Source organism: Schistocerca serialis, chromosome 1 (genome assembly GCF_023864345.2).
Source record: "Schistocerca serialis cubense isolate TAMUIC-IGC-003099 chromosome 1, iqSchSeri2.2, whole genome shotgun sequence".
Lineage (NCBI taxonomy): Eukaryota > Metazoa > Arthropoda > Insecta > Orthoptera > Acrididae > Schistocerca > Schistocerca serialis.
The window spans coordinates 709,192,780-709,207,303 of NC_064638.1; positions in this window are offsets into that span (position 1 = coordinate 709,192,780).

Genomic DNA, 14,524 nt, shown 5'->3' on the forward strand with positions numbered 1-14,524 from the left:
AAGGCAAAAATATTGGTTTGTTGTAGAATTTCATTCAGTTAATTACCCATAAATGAGGAATGAAACTGTATTGCAGATAAGATAATCATTGGCTCATGTAAACTAATGAATAGTGAAATTACGAAATGAACAAATACCAGTAATGATAGTAGTCTCAGTGGTTCAGCTACCTAAGGTACCACTTTTGACCGAACAGTCTGTTATATCTTGTCTTTTTCCTGTTACATTTTTTGCTATTTAACATCCCATTTTCTCATTACTAAGAATATCTGAACCATTAACCCTTTCATTCCTGGCGGTCACAATTGTGTACATAAAGTTTGTTCACTAGTATTTCGCTGACAAGAAATGTCTGGTGCATCCAAACTCACAGTGCACATTCGTATGTGTTTCTTTTAGCCATGCTCCAGCAGCTGGTGCTCTCTTGTGTGCAGTCTGTGAACCACATAGTAAAATATACCCTCTGGTGTTGTCTCTCCGTGGGAAGCCATTACTCATTGACTTTATTGTTATAACAGTCACGTTCTGGGTTTTGTTTATGAATGTTTCGTGTGGTTTCCTTCTTTTGGAAACATTAGACATTCTTTCAGTGGAATTTTCACCAGGTTCATTCAGTTCATATTTGTGTTATGTATCAGGTAATTTTAATGTACACATTTGTGTACAACAGGTCCTTAATGGTGTAAAATAGGAACAATAGCCTAAAATGTGTCTCAGCTGTATTTGCATGGCTATGGTAGCTATGTGTAGTAATTTTTCTATTAATTTCAGTATCAGCAGCAAGGAAGAGAATAACTAACCTGTACATATAATTTTATTTTATATTGCTGGCTTTTGACTTACAAATATAGATAAGGCATATCTTTCTGTGGAGAAAGATTGGTACTAGATTATGGATATAATTGAAAATGGTGACATTTCTGACATTAGTTTGAATGGAGATGAGGATGACAGTGTACCAACTATTGAGAGGCAAGCTCCACAAATAGTGAAACGTGTTGGAGCAGATAAAGTGGGCGTGAATGATCTGTGGAGAGACAGACACCATATCTGAAGATGAGGATGATGGAGAGGTGGTGGATGCTGAAATGAACTTTTTATCCAATGAAAACAACCCATAATTGAATAACCTGTGTGACAACATAATGGTGGCACCTAAAGAATCCATAAAATGGAAACACAAGCCTCTAAGTACCATTGCAAAAACATACAAAGCTCCAAATTTTGAAAAATATGTCTCGTGTTTTCCAATACAATACTTTAAAATATACATACCAGATGATTTGTCCACTAGCATCGCAGCACATACTAATATTTATGCATTAGAAGAAGGCAAATCCTCATTCAAGCAGACAACTCCTCAAGAACTAGCGGTGCTATATGGTTTGCTTATGCTGACTGGAACCTTGAAATTTCCCAGATTACGGATGTATTGGGATACAAGTCTGAAGGTAAATGTGTTTTGGGAAAACATGTCACGAATCAGATTTTTAGAATTATGAACAAATTTACACTTGGTGAACAATCTGGAGAAGCCACCTGAAAATAAAGATAAATTTTACAAAGTTAGGCCAATTTACTCAGCCATTCGAAAACGCTGCAGTGAACTTCCTATTGAAGAAAATGTTTGTGTCAATGAAGGAAATATTCCTTTCACTGGAAAGTTTTCTGCAAAGCAGTATGTCAAGGGGAAACCAAGTCCATGGAGAATCAAAGTCTTAATGTTGTGTGGAAAGAGTGGAACGGTGCATGATTTCTTTTTATATCTAGGTGCTGCAACTGAACTAAATACTGCATACTGTAAAAAATCTGGATTAGGTACTGCTGTTGTTTTAGGATTTTCTGTTCCACTTTCAAAAGGTAAAGGTTATAAATTATACTTTGACAGCTTCTTTTCATCTTATCTTTTCAAGTTTTGAAATCTCAAGGCATCAATGCAGCAGGTACTGTCAATCAGAACAGATTTGGAAAGAACTTGCCTTTTTCAGATGATAAAAAAATAATGAAACAAACCAGAGGTTTTTGTGAATAAATCATTAGTGCTGAGTACATTACCATGTGTTAGTGGTTAGACAATAGGCCAGTTGTATTGTGTTCAAACTTCATTGGTGAAGGCTCTGTGGATGAAGTTGAATATTGGGACAAAAAACACCATAAATATGTGAAAGTAGAAAGTCCTGAAATAGTGAAAAGATATAATCTTGCAATGGGTGGTGTTGATCGATCAATTGATAAGCTACTACAGAGTTTTCATCAGATCTCAAAAATGGCCTTTGCGTATGATTTTACATGCTGTAGACTTTGCCATTGTGCAAAGTTGGTTGGAATACAGACGAGATGCAGACAACCTGTCTATCCCAAAGAAGAAGCAAATGGACCTTCTTTCCTTTCGTATCAGGGTAGCAGATGGATTGATACTGTGCCAGAAGAAAGTGACTGTAAAGAAGAGGGGGCATCCGTCTGATGAAGGACTAGCTTCAGACATGAGTCATACCAAGAAAAAGAGGAGAATTACGGCCAGCTACAGAGATACAGTTTGATTCCATTGACCATTTGCCTTTGCATGAGGTAGGAGCTCCAAGTCGCTGCAAATTTCCAAAATGTACAGGGCGTTCTAGAATTCAGTGCAGAAAATGTAAAGTACATTTGTGTCTTCAAAAGGACAGACATTGTTATTGCAGTTTCATACGAAACCTTAAAATCAGTGTGTTGACCATTGTTGTTTAAATAAGAACTGTAATTTGGAATTATTTTTATTGTTTCTTCTGTTTTAAAGTGAAATAAAGAGTGGCATGCTTGATCCATAGTGTTAACCTCCTTAATGTATGACATGAAGCTCAAGACCTGATGAACACAATTGTGTACATTAAGCACCTAGAAAACTAGAGATCATATGAAATTTTTTCTTACAAAAATGTTGTCAGGAGATTAACCTGAATGTACAAATGATGTCAGATATTTTTTTTTAATAAGTAAATAAAAAATCAGGTCTGAAAGGGTAAAGGTGTGTTCTTTGACTTACTAGTTGTTATCCTCTGAACAGAATGTCACAAACTTCCCACAAATTCTCTCACTACTCTTTGCTGATATGATTCCATATTCTGTTAAATTTTCTTCCTTTTTGCTCTGCATGAGAGTGACTTAACTGACTCTTTGCAGACCAAGCCCTCTGTTCCCCAGCTGTTTAAGAATAATCAAGCTGGGGATGGTATTTAAACCAGCCACTGACCCATACTACTTTCAATGTGATTTGGAAAAACTCTACAACATCCTTCACCAGGGAATTAAGACTGCCTCACACTGTGCCTCAAGATGAGAGATATCTTATCCAAAATTTTACAGTCTTTATTGAAATAACTGTATCACTGCCAAACCTATTCATTATCCTACTTTACTCTTCTCCTGGCTCTGCAGGCAATCCTGCTGCACACTGGTTATTCCCTTATGGAAGACACAGGTGCAACACTTGTTATATACATCCAACAATCACCTTATCTCAGAGCCCAGTCATTAACTTCCCATTATATAAATAGTGGAACCATAAGTGACAGCATCCACATATATACCAGCTGTCCTTCAATTACTGTGCAGAATTCTATGTGAAGATGACAAGTAAACACCCACCTACATCTATACAACTGCTCAAATTCACTCTTAAGTGCCTGGCAGAGGATTTATCGAACCAGTATTTTTCTACCATTTCGTTCTTGAACAGTGTGCAGGAAAGACAAACACTTTAATATTTGCAGGGCACTCAGATTTCTCTTATGGTGGTCATTTCTCCCAATGTACATGGGTGACTACAGGATATTTTTGCATTTGGAGGAGATAACTGGTGATTGAAATTTTGTGAAAAAACCTACTACCATGAATAGCCACCACTGAGCTGTTGCTGAAGATACTGCCCACCACAATAGACCAATTACTTCAATAGCTGCTTAAGTACTCATGCCCTTTGGATCCCTAGCCTGAACTTTGTACATAATTATCTTCTGTATCTCCTCTCGCAACTCTGCTTTTTGAATGCCACCTTCTTCAGTCCTCATTTTGCTACTGTCATTGAGAATTGTGGGTTTCCTCCTCTGTCACACATCCCAAAACATTTTCACCCCCATATGTGCTGTACATCTCATCCTTGTCCTGTTGCCATGTGCCTTTGCTGCCCCCTTTTTTCCTGACAGCCCCGGTGAGTACTCAAGTGCCTGTGCTGTTACATTTTATCCAGGAGTAGGCCTAATAATGAGGTAATTACTTAAATAAAACTCAAATTTTAATACAACATGTTTTCATATCAGACTAAAAAGTCTATTTCTCCTAGTCTCATATAGATTCTTAATCCATTACAGATAGTCCTGAAAAGTTGTGACTGAAGTATTTTCATAGCTGCTAAAAATTCACGAAGATTTATAATGAAAAATGTGATGTGCATGCAATAAATAACAGTAGGGAGATGAATTAGTCATGCATCAGGTTAGGAATCTGTATGGGGCTAGGAGAAATTAATTTATATTTTATACTCAAAATGAAAACATGTTATATTAGAAATTTATTTTTTGTAGTATTTGGTGTTTGAAATTTTTCACTTTATTTCAAAAAACATTTTAATGTGATTACAATAGAGACATCAGGTATAATTCAGTTTCTTGTCCTCCGAGTCAACCAATGAATTGCTTCTCCTATGTATGTCTTGTGAAAAGATGACAAAGGAGATATTTGAGCTTACATTAAAGTTAGTAATGTGCCTCAAAAGTTGCAGAATCAAAATACAAATTATTTTTGGACTTTATTTGATGCCTTTAATTGTGATTTTTTTTTTGGGGGGGGGGGGGGGGGGGGAGGCGGGGGGGCCGGGGGAGAGACTCTGCTTTGGTAGTCTGAAAAGGAAGAGAATGAAAAATAGCAGATGAACATGAGTTGTGGGTAGGGGGGCTTAATGAAACATGAAGCCACCTAATAGAATTTGACATGGAGCACAATTTTATCACTACAAGCACTTAGTGAAGGAGCAAAGGCTGAAAGATGGAAGGTATATCCAAAAGCACTATACAAAGAAAAGAAATGTGAAGACAGCATTATGAGTTGGGAGGCACAATACTTCAATAGTTCTGAAATATATAAGTTGAAACAAGGCATCTTGAGCAGGTGACAGTTTCTCAGATTTATTAAGATTTTTGGCAGAACCAACCATGACACCTAATGAAACAGGCTAAATGTTTTCAGGTTTCATGAATCATTTAACAATTCCAATTCAAAAGACAGTGGTGCAGACAAGTATGAATATTACCAGACCATCAGTTTAAAAATTATGGTTGCAAAATACTAGCATGAATTATCTACCAAGGATGGAATCACTAGTAGAAGCCCATGTGGGGGAATATCAGTTTGGGTTCTGGAAAAATATAGGAAACTGTTAAGACAATACTCACTGACTTGTCTTCTAAAGCAGACTGAGGAATGCAAACCTAATTTTAAAGCATTTTAGATCTAGAGAAAGCTTTTGGCTATATTGAGTGGATGGTTTTTATACTAATAAATACTAGTATGAAAATAGATACTAACACTAAAATGATATTCATGGGATGTGTAACATGTTGTACCCAGCTCAAATTTCCACTTGTCCTGCATGAATTCATCCACTGAGTAATAATATTTCAGTATCACATTGATTTCTTTTAACTGGATTTAAATTCATCTGTATTATATGACACTGTTCTTTATGATTTGCAGTGCACATATTATTTTTTTTCTGTATTTTTGGTATCCACACTATGTCGAGTTACCAAAAACACAATACCATATCTAACAGCGGATTCAAAGTAGCTTGTATACGCTACTTTTTGTGCGTCCGTGTTAAATGTAGTAGATAATATTTGCATTGCAAATGCAAAGCTGCTCAATTTTGTTTACTAGGTCTTCAATGTGTGCCTGATAGCTCAAATTTTTATCCAGAACTAACCATAAGAATTTGACTGAGATAACTTCTTCTATAGCTTGGTGATTGTGAATAGTCGTAATCTGCTCATATTTCACAGTTTGGTTTTGAACTGCATCTGGTGAATCAGGATTCAGTCCATTTAGCTGAAGCCAAGTTTGTAAGGTACTGATCAAAGATTTGGGAATTTTTTCTGTATCCTGATTTCCAGCTGACACAGAAGTATCATTTGTGAACAGAACTGATTTGGAGCTGATATTCAATGGTAAGTTATTAACAAAGAAGAGAAACAGGACTGGGCCTAATAGGGAACACCTTGTGGAACACCTTGACGGTTTTTATTTTTATTTTATTTTTTTGCTAGTCAGAATAATAATTTGCCTCATTTAAAGAAATGCTAACTCATTGCTTTCTATTTGATAAGAAAGTTTTAAGCCATTGCAGCACACTACTCCAATACCATACTTTTTAAGTTGTAAATAAACAATGCACGGTTTACAGAAGCAAACGCCATTCTGAGGTTGCAGAAAATTCCTGCGACCTTATTGCTCTTGTCTAATGACTTACTTATTTTCTCACTAAATTGTTCACTGCATCCATGATGTGTTTCCCTTACTGAAAACCAAGTTGGTTGTTTAGAATAACGGAATATTTTGCAACTAACGATTGGATTTGGGCAACAGCAACTTTCTCACATATTTTATACATGAATTAGAGAATTGAGATAGGATGATTCCCCATATGACCTCTCTCGATCCCTTTTTCAAAAGCGGTAGGCATATTTCAGTACCCCTGGAAAACAGCCCCTCAAAACATTGATTTATTATTTGAGCTAGTGGGTTTGCAATTCTGTTGTGTATGATTTAATAACTTTAGTGGCTATTCCATCCCAACATGCAGTGCTTTTGTTTTTTAATGCTAGGATTGCATTTGCTACATCTTTCACAGCAATTTAAAAAAAAAAAATCGTTAGTTTTTCAGTTTTCATTGAGACCAAAATGATTTACTTCGTTGTGATAATCTGCGACGTTTATTGAAAATAAAATACAGTGTGTGAAAGGTTATGTACAGCTCGTACAGAAACCAAACTGTAGTTGAAAAAAGGGAGGGGGGGGGATGATGTAACATATCTATGAAGTTATTCATTGTATGCATAGTGCAGAAAATAATGGAAACAATGGGGAAATTTGGAAATTATAATTCAGGGAGAAGCGATAATAGTTAAGGTCTGTTGATAACACTGTAATTCTGTGAGTGATGATAATGGACTTGGAAGATTGCTTGAAGCGAATGGCTGGTGTCCTGCAAATAGGTTAACAAGGTGAACACCAGTTAAAGAGAAATGAAAGTAATGTAATGTAGCTGAGTAAGTCAATTTATACTGGATGAAATAGCGAGTTTTTATATTAGCGGAGCATAATTACTGATGATGAACGAAGTGCACTGAGGTGAAAAAAGGTCATGGGATACTTCCTGATATCGTGTAGGACCTCCTTTTGTCCCACGTAGTGCAGCAACTTGATATGACATGGTCTCTACCAGTTGTTGAAAGTTCCCTGCAGAAATATGGAGCTACACTGCCCCTATAGCCATCCTTAATTGCAAAAATTTGGCCAGTGCAGGATTTTGTGCACAACTGACCTCTCGATTACATCCCATAAATGTTCAATGGAATTCATGTTGGGTGATCTAGCCGGCCATATCATTCCATTGAATTATCCAGAATGTTTTTCAAACCAATCGCAAACACTGTCATCCACAAAAATTCCATTGTTGTTTGGAAAATGAAGTCCATGAATGGCTGCAAATGGTCTCCAAATAGCTGAATAGTACCATTTCCAGCTACTGATTGGTGCAGTTGGACCAGAGGACCCAGCCTATCCCATGTGAACACAGCCCATACCATTGTGGAACCACCACCAGCTTGCACAGTGCCTTATTGGCAACTCGGGTCCATGGCTTCATGGGGTCTGCACCACATCTGAACCCTGCCATGAATGAAATCTTGACTCACCTGATCAGGCTGTGGTTTTCCACTCATCTAAGGTCCAAACAATAGAATCATGACCCCAGGAGAGGTGCTGCAGGCAGTGACATGCTGTTAGTAAAGGCATTTGCATCAGTTGTCTGATGCCATAGCCCATTAACACGAAAAATTCTCCACACTGTCCTAACGGATATGTTCATCCTATGTCACACATTGGCTTCTGCAGTTATTTCCAAAATAGAATGTCCCAGGCGTCTAGCTCCAACTGTCCTTTCATGTTCAAAATCTATCAATTCATGTGGTAGGCCATAATCTCACGGTAAACCTTTTCACATGAATCACCCAATTACAAATGACAGCTCCACCAATGCACTGCACTTTTATATTTTGTGTACACAGTACTACCACCATCTGTATATGCCCATATCGCTCTCAAACGACTTTTTTCGCCTCATTGTAAAGAGGACATAAAATGCCAACTTAAATTCAGGTATTAGGGAATCTTCTCTTTTTTGAAAATATTTATCTGGAAGTCAGATGTTGACAATTAACAGTACAGACAACAAGAGAAGATAAACTTTTGCCATGTTGTGCTATAGAGTAATGCTAAAGATTAGATTTATAAATAACTGATGAGCTATTAAATCTAGGTGAATAAATTTATTACATAACTTTGCTAAAAAAGGGCATAAAAAATAGAAGATGGCAGCGGTGAATGGGTGGTCAATAGTAGACTGTGTGGCAAATTAACATCTCAACCAAACTAAATCATGTTGCATGTGTTGGTTTTCCAAGTAAACCAGTGATCTGATTCCACTGAATACTTATCCTGCAATTTAAGATGTGATTCCTTTTGTTGGAGAATGCTGTTTCAGTAATAATTCCATTAATAGAGTTTGAAAGATAAGACCTTTTCGAACCATTTCACAAACATACATAGCACCTAGAAGCTAAGACAACACAACTAATGATTCTGATCCAGATGCAAACTTACAAGTACCAGCAATATTTCCTTATTAGTTGAATATGAACCAATAATTTTCTGCATTAGGTTAGATGGCAGTTCTGAGAGAGCTCTTAATAAATGAGATGACATGGTCTCTCTCTCTCTCTCTCTCTCTCTCTCTCTCTCTCTCTCTCTCAAATTTTTAATTGTATATACCAATTATTGTTTAGATGTGTGAAGTAATTTCAATACTCTTGTCAACTGCACATATACAGTTAACATCAGTCGACTGCACACAACAAGCCGAATGTAACACAAAAAGAAAAATATTCAATTATGATCTACAAGATATATGCATGTGTTCACACAAATGTGAAGTATGTCACTTGTAGGAAAGAATGCCTTCAGTGCCCCATCACCTAAGGGGGGACAATCATTTTCTGACCTGTGGTGGGGCTCATGGTTAGTGCACTCTTATCATTGCCCCATTTTGTTATGGATTTCATGCTTAAAGAGTTAAAACATGTACAATAGTCACCTCGAAATTTTTGAGAATTACTGGGTTCTGTTTCTTTTTTTATTCAAAGAGTTAAGTTTGACATCAGCAGTGATTCTAATTAATTTTTAAAAGTTCAGTGATAAGTTTTGTGGAATCTCCACTTATAAGCTACATCTGGTATTCAGTCACTGTAACCCATAAACATAAAAAAGGGAGCATTTTTGTATGATGATTTTCTTAAATTTCAAAGTAGTCATGAGAACAGGTCAACATTTTGGTAAATTGGATTTGACAATTTGAAATTTTTTTTCTTGTGCGATGAAATGGTCAATAATTTACAATTGTGGTGCTTTTTTTTTGTTACTGGCTTCAAGGAGTGTGCATGAATGAATGAATGAATGAATCACCAGACTTTTTCCATCAGTAAAGCAAATGTAGGGGCATAAATTCATCATTACCAGAATGTAAGCAGAAGTCTAAATTTTATACCAGGCCTTTTTGCAGTTTGTGAGAATGAGAGATTGTGGCACTATTGGTGGTGATCAGACTGTGGGACAGAACCATTAAAAGCTTATTGGTCTCATTAAAGCTATGTAAGAGAGTTCACCTTTGTGTTGGCACTGAGACTCAGTCTTCCTTATGCCCCAAAATCAATAATCCTACAACAACACTGCACTCTACATGTATTCTCAACATGAAACGGCTATGCTTGAGACACTACAGTCACCTGAATGAAAGCTAGATACTCATGGGTGCAAGGGAGACAAATCTTTGAACTAGGCAGGTGAACTTCCCCCCCGTCTGGCCAACATTGTTTGCTTGCTCCGAGTCATGTTAACTTTTTTGTTTATAGTATTATTATTAATAGTTCTAGCGTACCAAAAATAGTGTGTACGGTGTTCCAAGAAACAGATTTAATACTCCATCATAGCACAATATTTCAAACCTGAAACCGATTGTGCAAACACATTAGGAATATTAAGTGTAATGGTGCTTATGTTTTAATTAATACCATGATGAATTCGAACGTTCATTCTGGAGCAAAATACTGCAAAATTTCAGTTTTCATCTGGGACCCCCATCTATTCACTCACATTCTCAGCATAAAACTGATACAGTAGTTCAGACTGTTAAGTATCTAAGATAGTATATACTGTTCTGCTACATCTTAGTGTACTTAGAGAAAACAAAATACTACACGAAATGCATTGCCTCTGTCATGAGAAATATATTTTAAGAATAATTTTAAAAAGTTATTTAATAATACTGGTTAGTTGCACAATTTGGGGACAGCAACCAAACAGTGAGGTCATCACTTCCATTGGATTAGGGAAGGATGGGGAAGGAAGCTGGCCATGCCCTTTCAAAGGAAGCATCCCGGCATTTGCCAGAAGCAATGTAGGGAAATCACGGAATATGTAAGTGAAGATGAAGATGGTCGGATGCAGGACCTTTCAACATCGAATATTGTTATTTGATCATGCATTGTCTTACAGCTTGAGTAATTGTTCTGTGTACTACGTGCTTTCACTCAAGCTGTTATTTTGTAATTGTTCCTCACAGAAATGTTTCAAGAGGAATATCTCCACTTTCATATCTGATACTACACTATTTCAGTACAAATACTTGCCATTCTAGCCTAGGCTATATTTTGCTGTTTACGTGCAGCTTATTCTAAATCCGGAAATATTTAAATATTTTTTTAAAGGAAGAAATTACATGAAAAACTGAAATCATGATATCATCTACAGTATAAGGTACATAAAATCTGATTCAGCTTGACACAATAATAAACAAGGATGTTATTCCAGAATGAGATTTTCACTCTGCAGCAGAGTGTGTGTGCTGATATGAAACTTCCTGGCAGATTAAAATTGCATGCCGGACCGAGACTCAAACTCGGGACCTTTGCGAGCTACCCAAGCACGACTCATGACCCATCCTCACAGCTTCAATTCTGCCAGTACCTCGTCTCCTCCCTTGAAGCTTTGAGGACGGGTCATGAGTTGTGCTTGGGTAGCTCAGATGATAAGAGTGCTTGTCCACAAAAGGCAAAGGTCTCAAGTTCGAGTCTCTGTCTAGCACACACTTTTAATCTGCCAGGAAGTTTCAAGGCTGTTATTGTCTACATAACAATGCAGGGAAAAGATGGGGGTAGTGGCAAGGAGGGTGTTGTAAGACAGTAGCAAGAAATATTAGACTGGTGTGATTCAAGAGTACAATACAGTTTAAATTTTGATTAGGATTTAAAATTTGGCCAACTGTGAAGTCATTAAAGATGCAGTTAGAGGTAAGTGTGCATGAAGACTGAAGGCATTACCTGTAACTTTACAAAAGTAATGATACTATGATTCATCCAGAATAATTTAGATACACCGTGACCAAACAGTTTTAGTTTGTAAGAAAATGAAACGCCTACAGCCATCCTTATTATCCTACTTATTGTGTAGTTAAGTTTTGGCACTTCAATGCTGAAGGGGTTATCATCATCCATATAGATATGTTACCGGCCAAACCCGATTTTAGGATGAACTAGTTTCGCCTAGGTCAAACTCATTCATCCTGTTACTGATAGGATAAAACAGTTTAGCCGAGGTTGAATCGGTTTATCCTAGTTAGAATTTACATGCTTTAGGATAAACTGGTATGTCCTAGTCTGAACTAATTTTGCCTAGTTGGAACGCATGTCACTGCCCGTACGAATGGGGAATTACTGAATCATCTCTGGCTCGCTCCTCGTGCCTCTCATCACTCTTCACTTGCACAGTTCTTTCTTTTGAATGGTATTTTGCATTGATGAAGGTGTGGGTTAAGTTGCTGGTTGCATTTAAAAGATTTTATTATAATACTGGCATAATTATTGTGAGGCGTTTCATCATGGATGAGCCTTCGTGTAGTAGACAAGCCAGTCAAGAGCTGTGGAGAGAATAGTTTCTGGAGGAAATTTTACAGAGTGAAAACAAAAAGTCTTCTCATTATAATGTTTTATCAGTAGATGAATATGCGGATTTGGTTAAACAAGTAGAAGACGTGGGAAAGTTCGAAAAAGGATCATCATTATAAAAAAGAAGACAAACAATCTGCTGTTTTGAAAATTGGTCATCTGAAAAAAGTCATTGCAAGGTGTGAAAGGAATACAAAATACTTTGTTCCAGCTGATGAACTTTATGATGTGATTGGCGCAGCTCGTGTAGCTGTGGGTCACGTTGGTCGCGATAGGATGTTAGCCAAGACATCCAAAAAATATGCCATTATCACAAAGGAAATGATACGCCTCTATTTATCAATGTGCGATGTTTGTCAACAAAAGAAGACAAAAAAGAAAAGAGGGCTAGTTTCAAAGCCAATTCTCCATTTAGAAATGAATAGCAGATAAGTTGATTTGATTGATTTCCAAACACAGCTTGACGGGAATTTAAAATTCATTCTAGTTTACCAAGACTATCTCTCAAAATTTGTTCTCCTTCATGTGTTAGCATCAAAGAGGGCTGAAGAAGTGGCTTATCATTTTGAGTGACATATTCCCAACTGTAGGGGCGTCGTACATTCTTCAATCTGATAATGGCAGAGAATTTGTCAATAATGTTATAAGTGAACTTGCAAAGCTTTGGTCAGAACTGAAAATTGTGCTTGGAAAACCATGGCACATCCAAAGTCAGGGTCCTGTTGAAAGTGCCAACCAAGACATTGAAAATATGATAGGTTCTTGGTCTAAGGACAACAATTCGACAACGTGGTCGGAATGATTAAGGTATGTCCAATTCATGAAAAATCGAGCTTACCACTCTGGCATAAAACAATCACCTTACGAAGCATTATTCGGAATTGAACTTAGAGTAAGACTTTCCACTTCCTCGTTGCCTCAAGAAATCATAAATGATATTCAGGATGAAGATGACCTAAAGAAGGCAATCGAAGATGACAGCAATACTGAACAGTATGAAAACGGACACAAATGACGTTCAAAGTGCTAGGGGGGGGGGGGGGAAAAAAAAGCGAGAAGAATGAAAGCTTCCTCAGACAAACCCCATTCACCAGCTGACATTGAAGACAACATAACCATACCTATTCCAGATGTAGATAAAGGCAGGTGTCACCTTCTAAACATAATAGGAGTAATACTTCAAAAGACTGATTAGGGCCTCTACAAAGTTGGCACCAAACATGGCGTACTTCAAAAACATTATTGCAGGTATAAGGTTATTAAAATTTTCCATAATTTTTGTAGTAAAATATTAAAAAATATTTGTTTTAACTTCTTTTTTATTTTTTAGAACTGATTTTGACATTTGCATTCAGAAGTTTTTAGATGTTGAAGATATTATTAACCAGGATATTGAAATATCTTAAAGGACTGCAGCCACAAAACAATCTGTTGGATTAGGGCAAGGCTTCGTGAAATACAGTTGCATAAAAAAAAACTGCACAACAAACATATGCAATTCTAAGAAAAACGAAGTACTCTGCCACCAATTTTTGTAAACCTTGCAAAAATAAGCAAATTGCAAATGAGGTGATTTCTGTGGATGGATAGATGTAAGTTAATCTAGTAATAGATGTGAAATTACTGATTAGTTAATAAATAACTTTAGTGAATCATATTGACTATTTTGTTTCGATTCCTTTATTCAGTTTACTTTGAAAAGCTTATAGAAGATACAAATGAGGTGAAATTAGTTCAGACTAGGATGTACCAGATTATCCTAAAGCATGTAAATTCTAACTGGGATAAACCAATTCGACCTAGGCTAAACGGTTTTATCCTATCGGTAACAGGATGAACGAGTTTGACCTAAGCAAAACTAGTTCATCCTAAAATCGGGTTTGGCCGGTAACATATACACTGCATCAGTGGCCTGCCACAACTGGTTTACACAGACGGTAATTGTGATGTCAGTTCTCCAACCATCAACTGCAGTCTGCATACACCAGTTATGTTGGCCACTGACGCATTGTATGTATGGATTGTGATAACCCCTTCATTGTCAACTATGGCCTGAAGATGGTGCACTGAAGTGCCAAAACTGGTAGCTACACATTAAATACAATCATAAGGACAGCTGTAGGTGTTTCATTTTCTTACAATGGCGAATGGCTGTTGTCCCCAGGACCTCCAGTCAAAATGGACATACAAAAGCAATTTTAAATTTGCTGCAATCA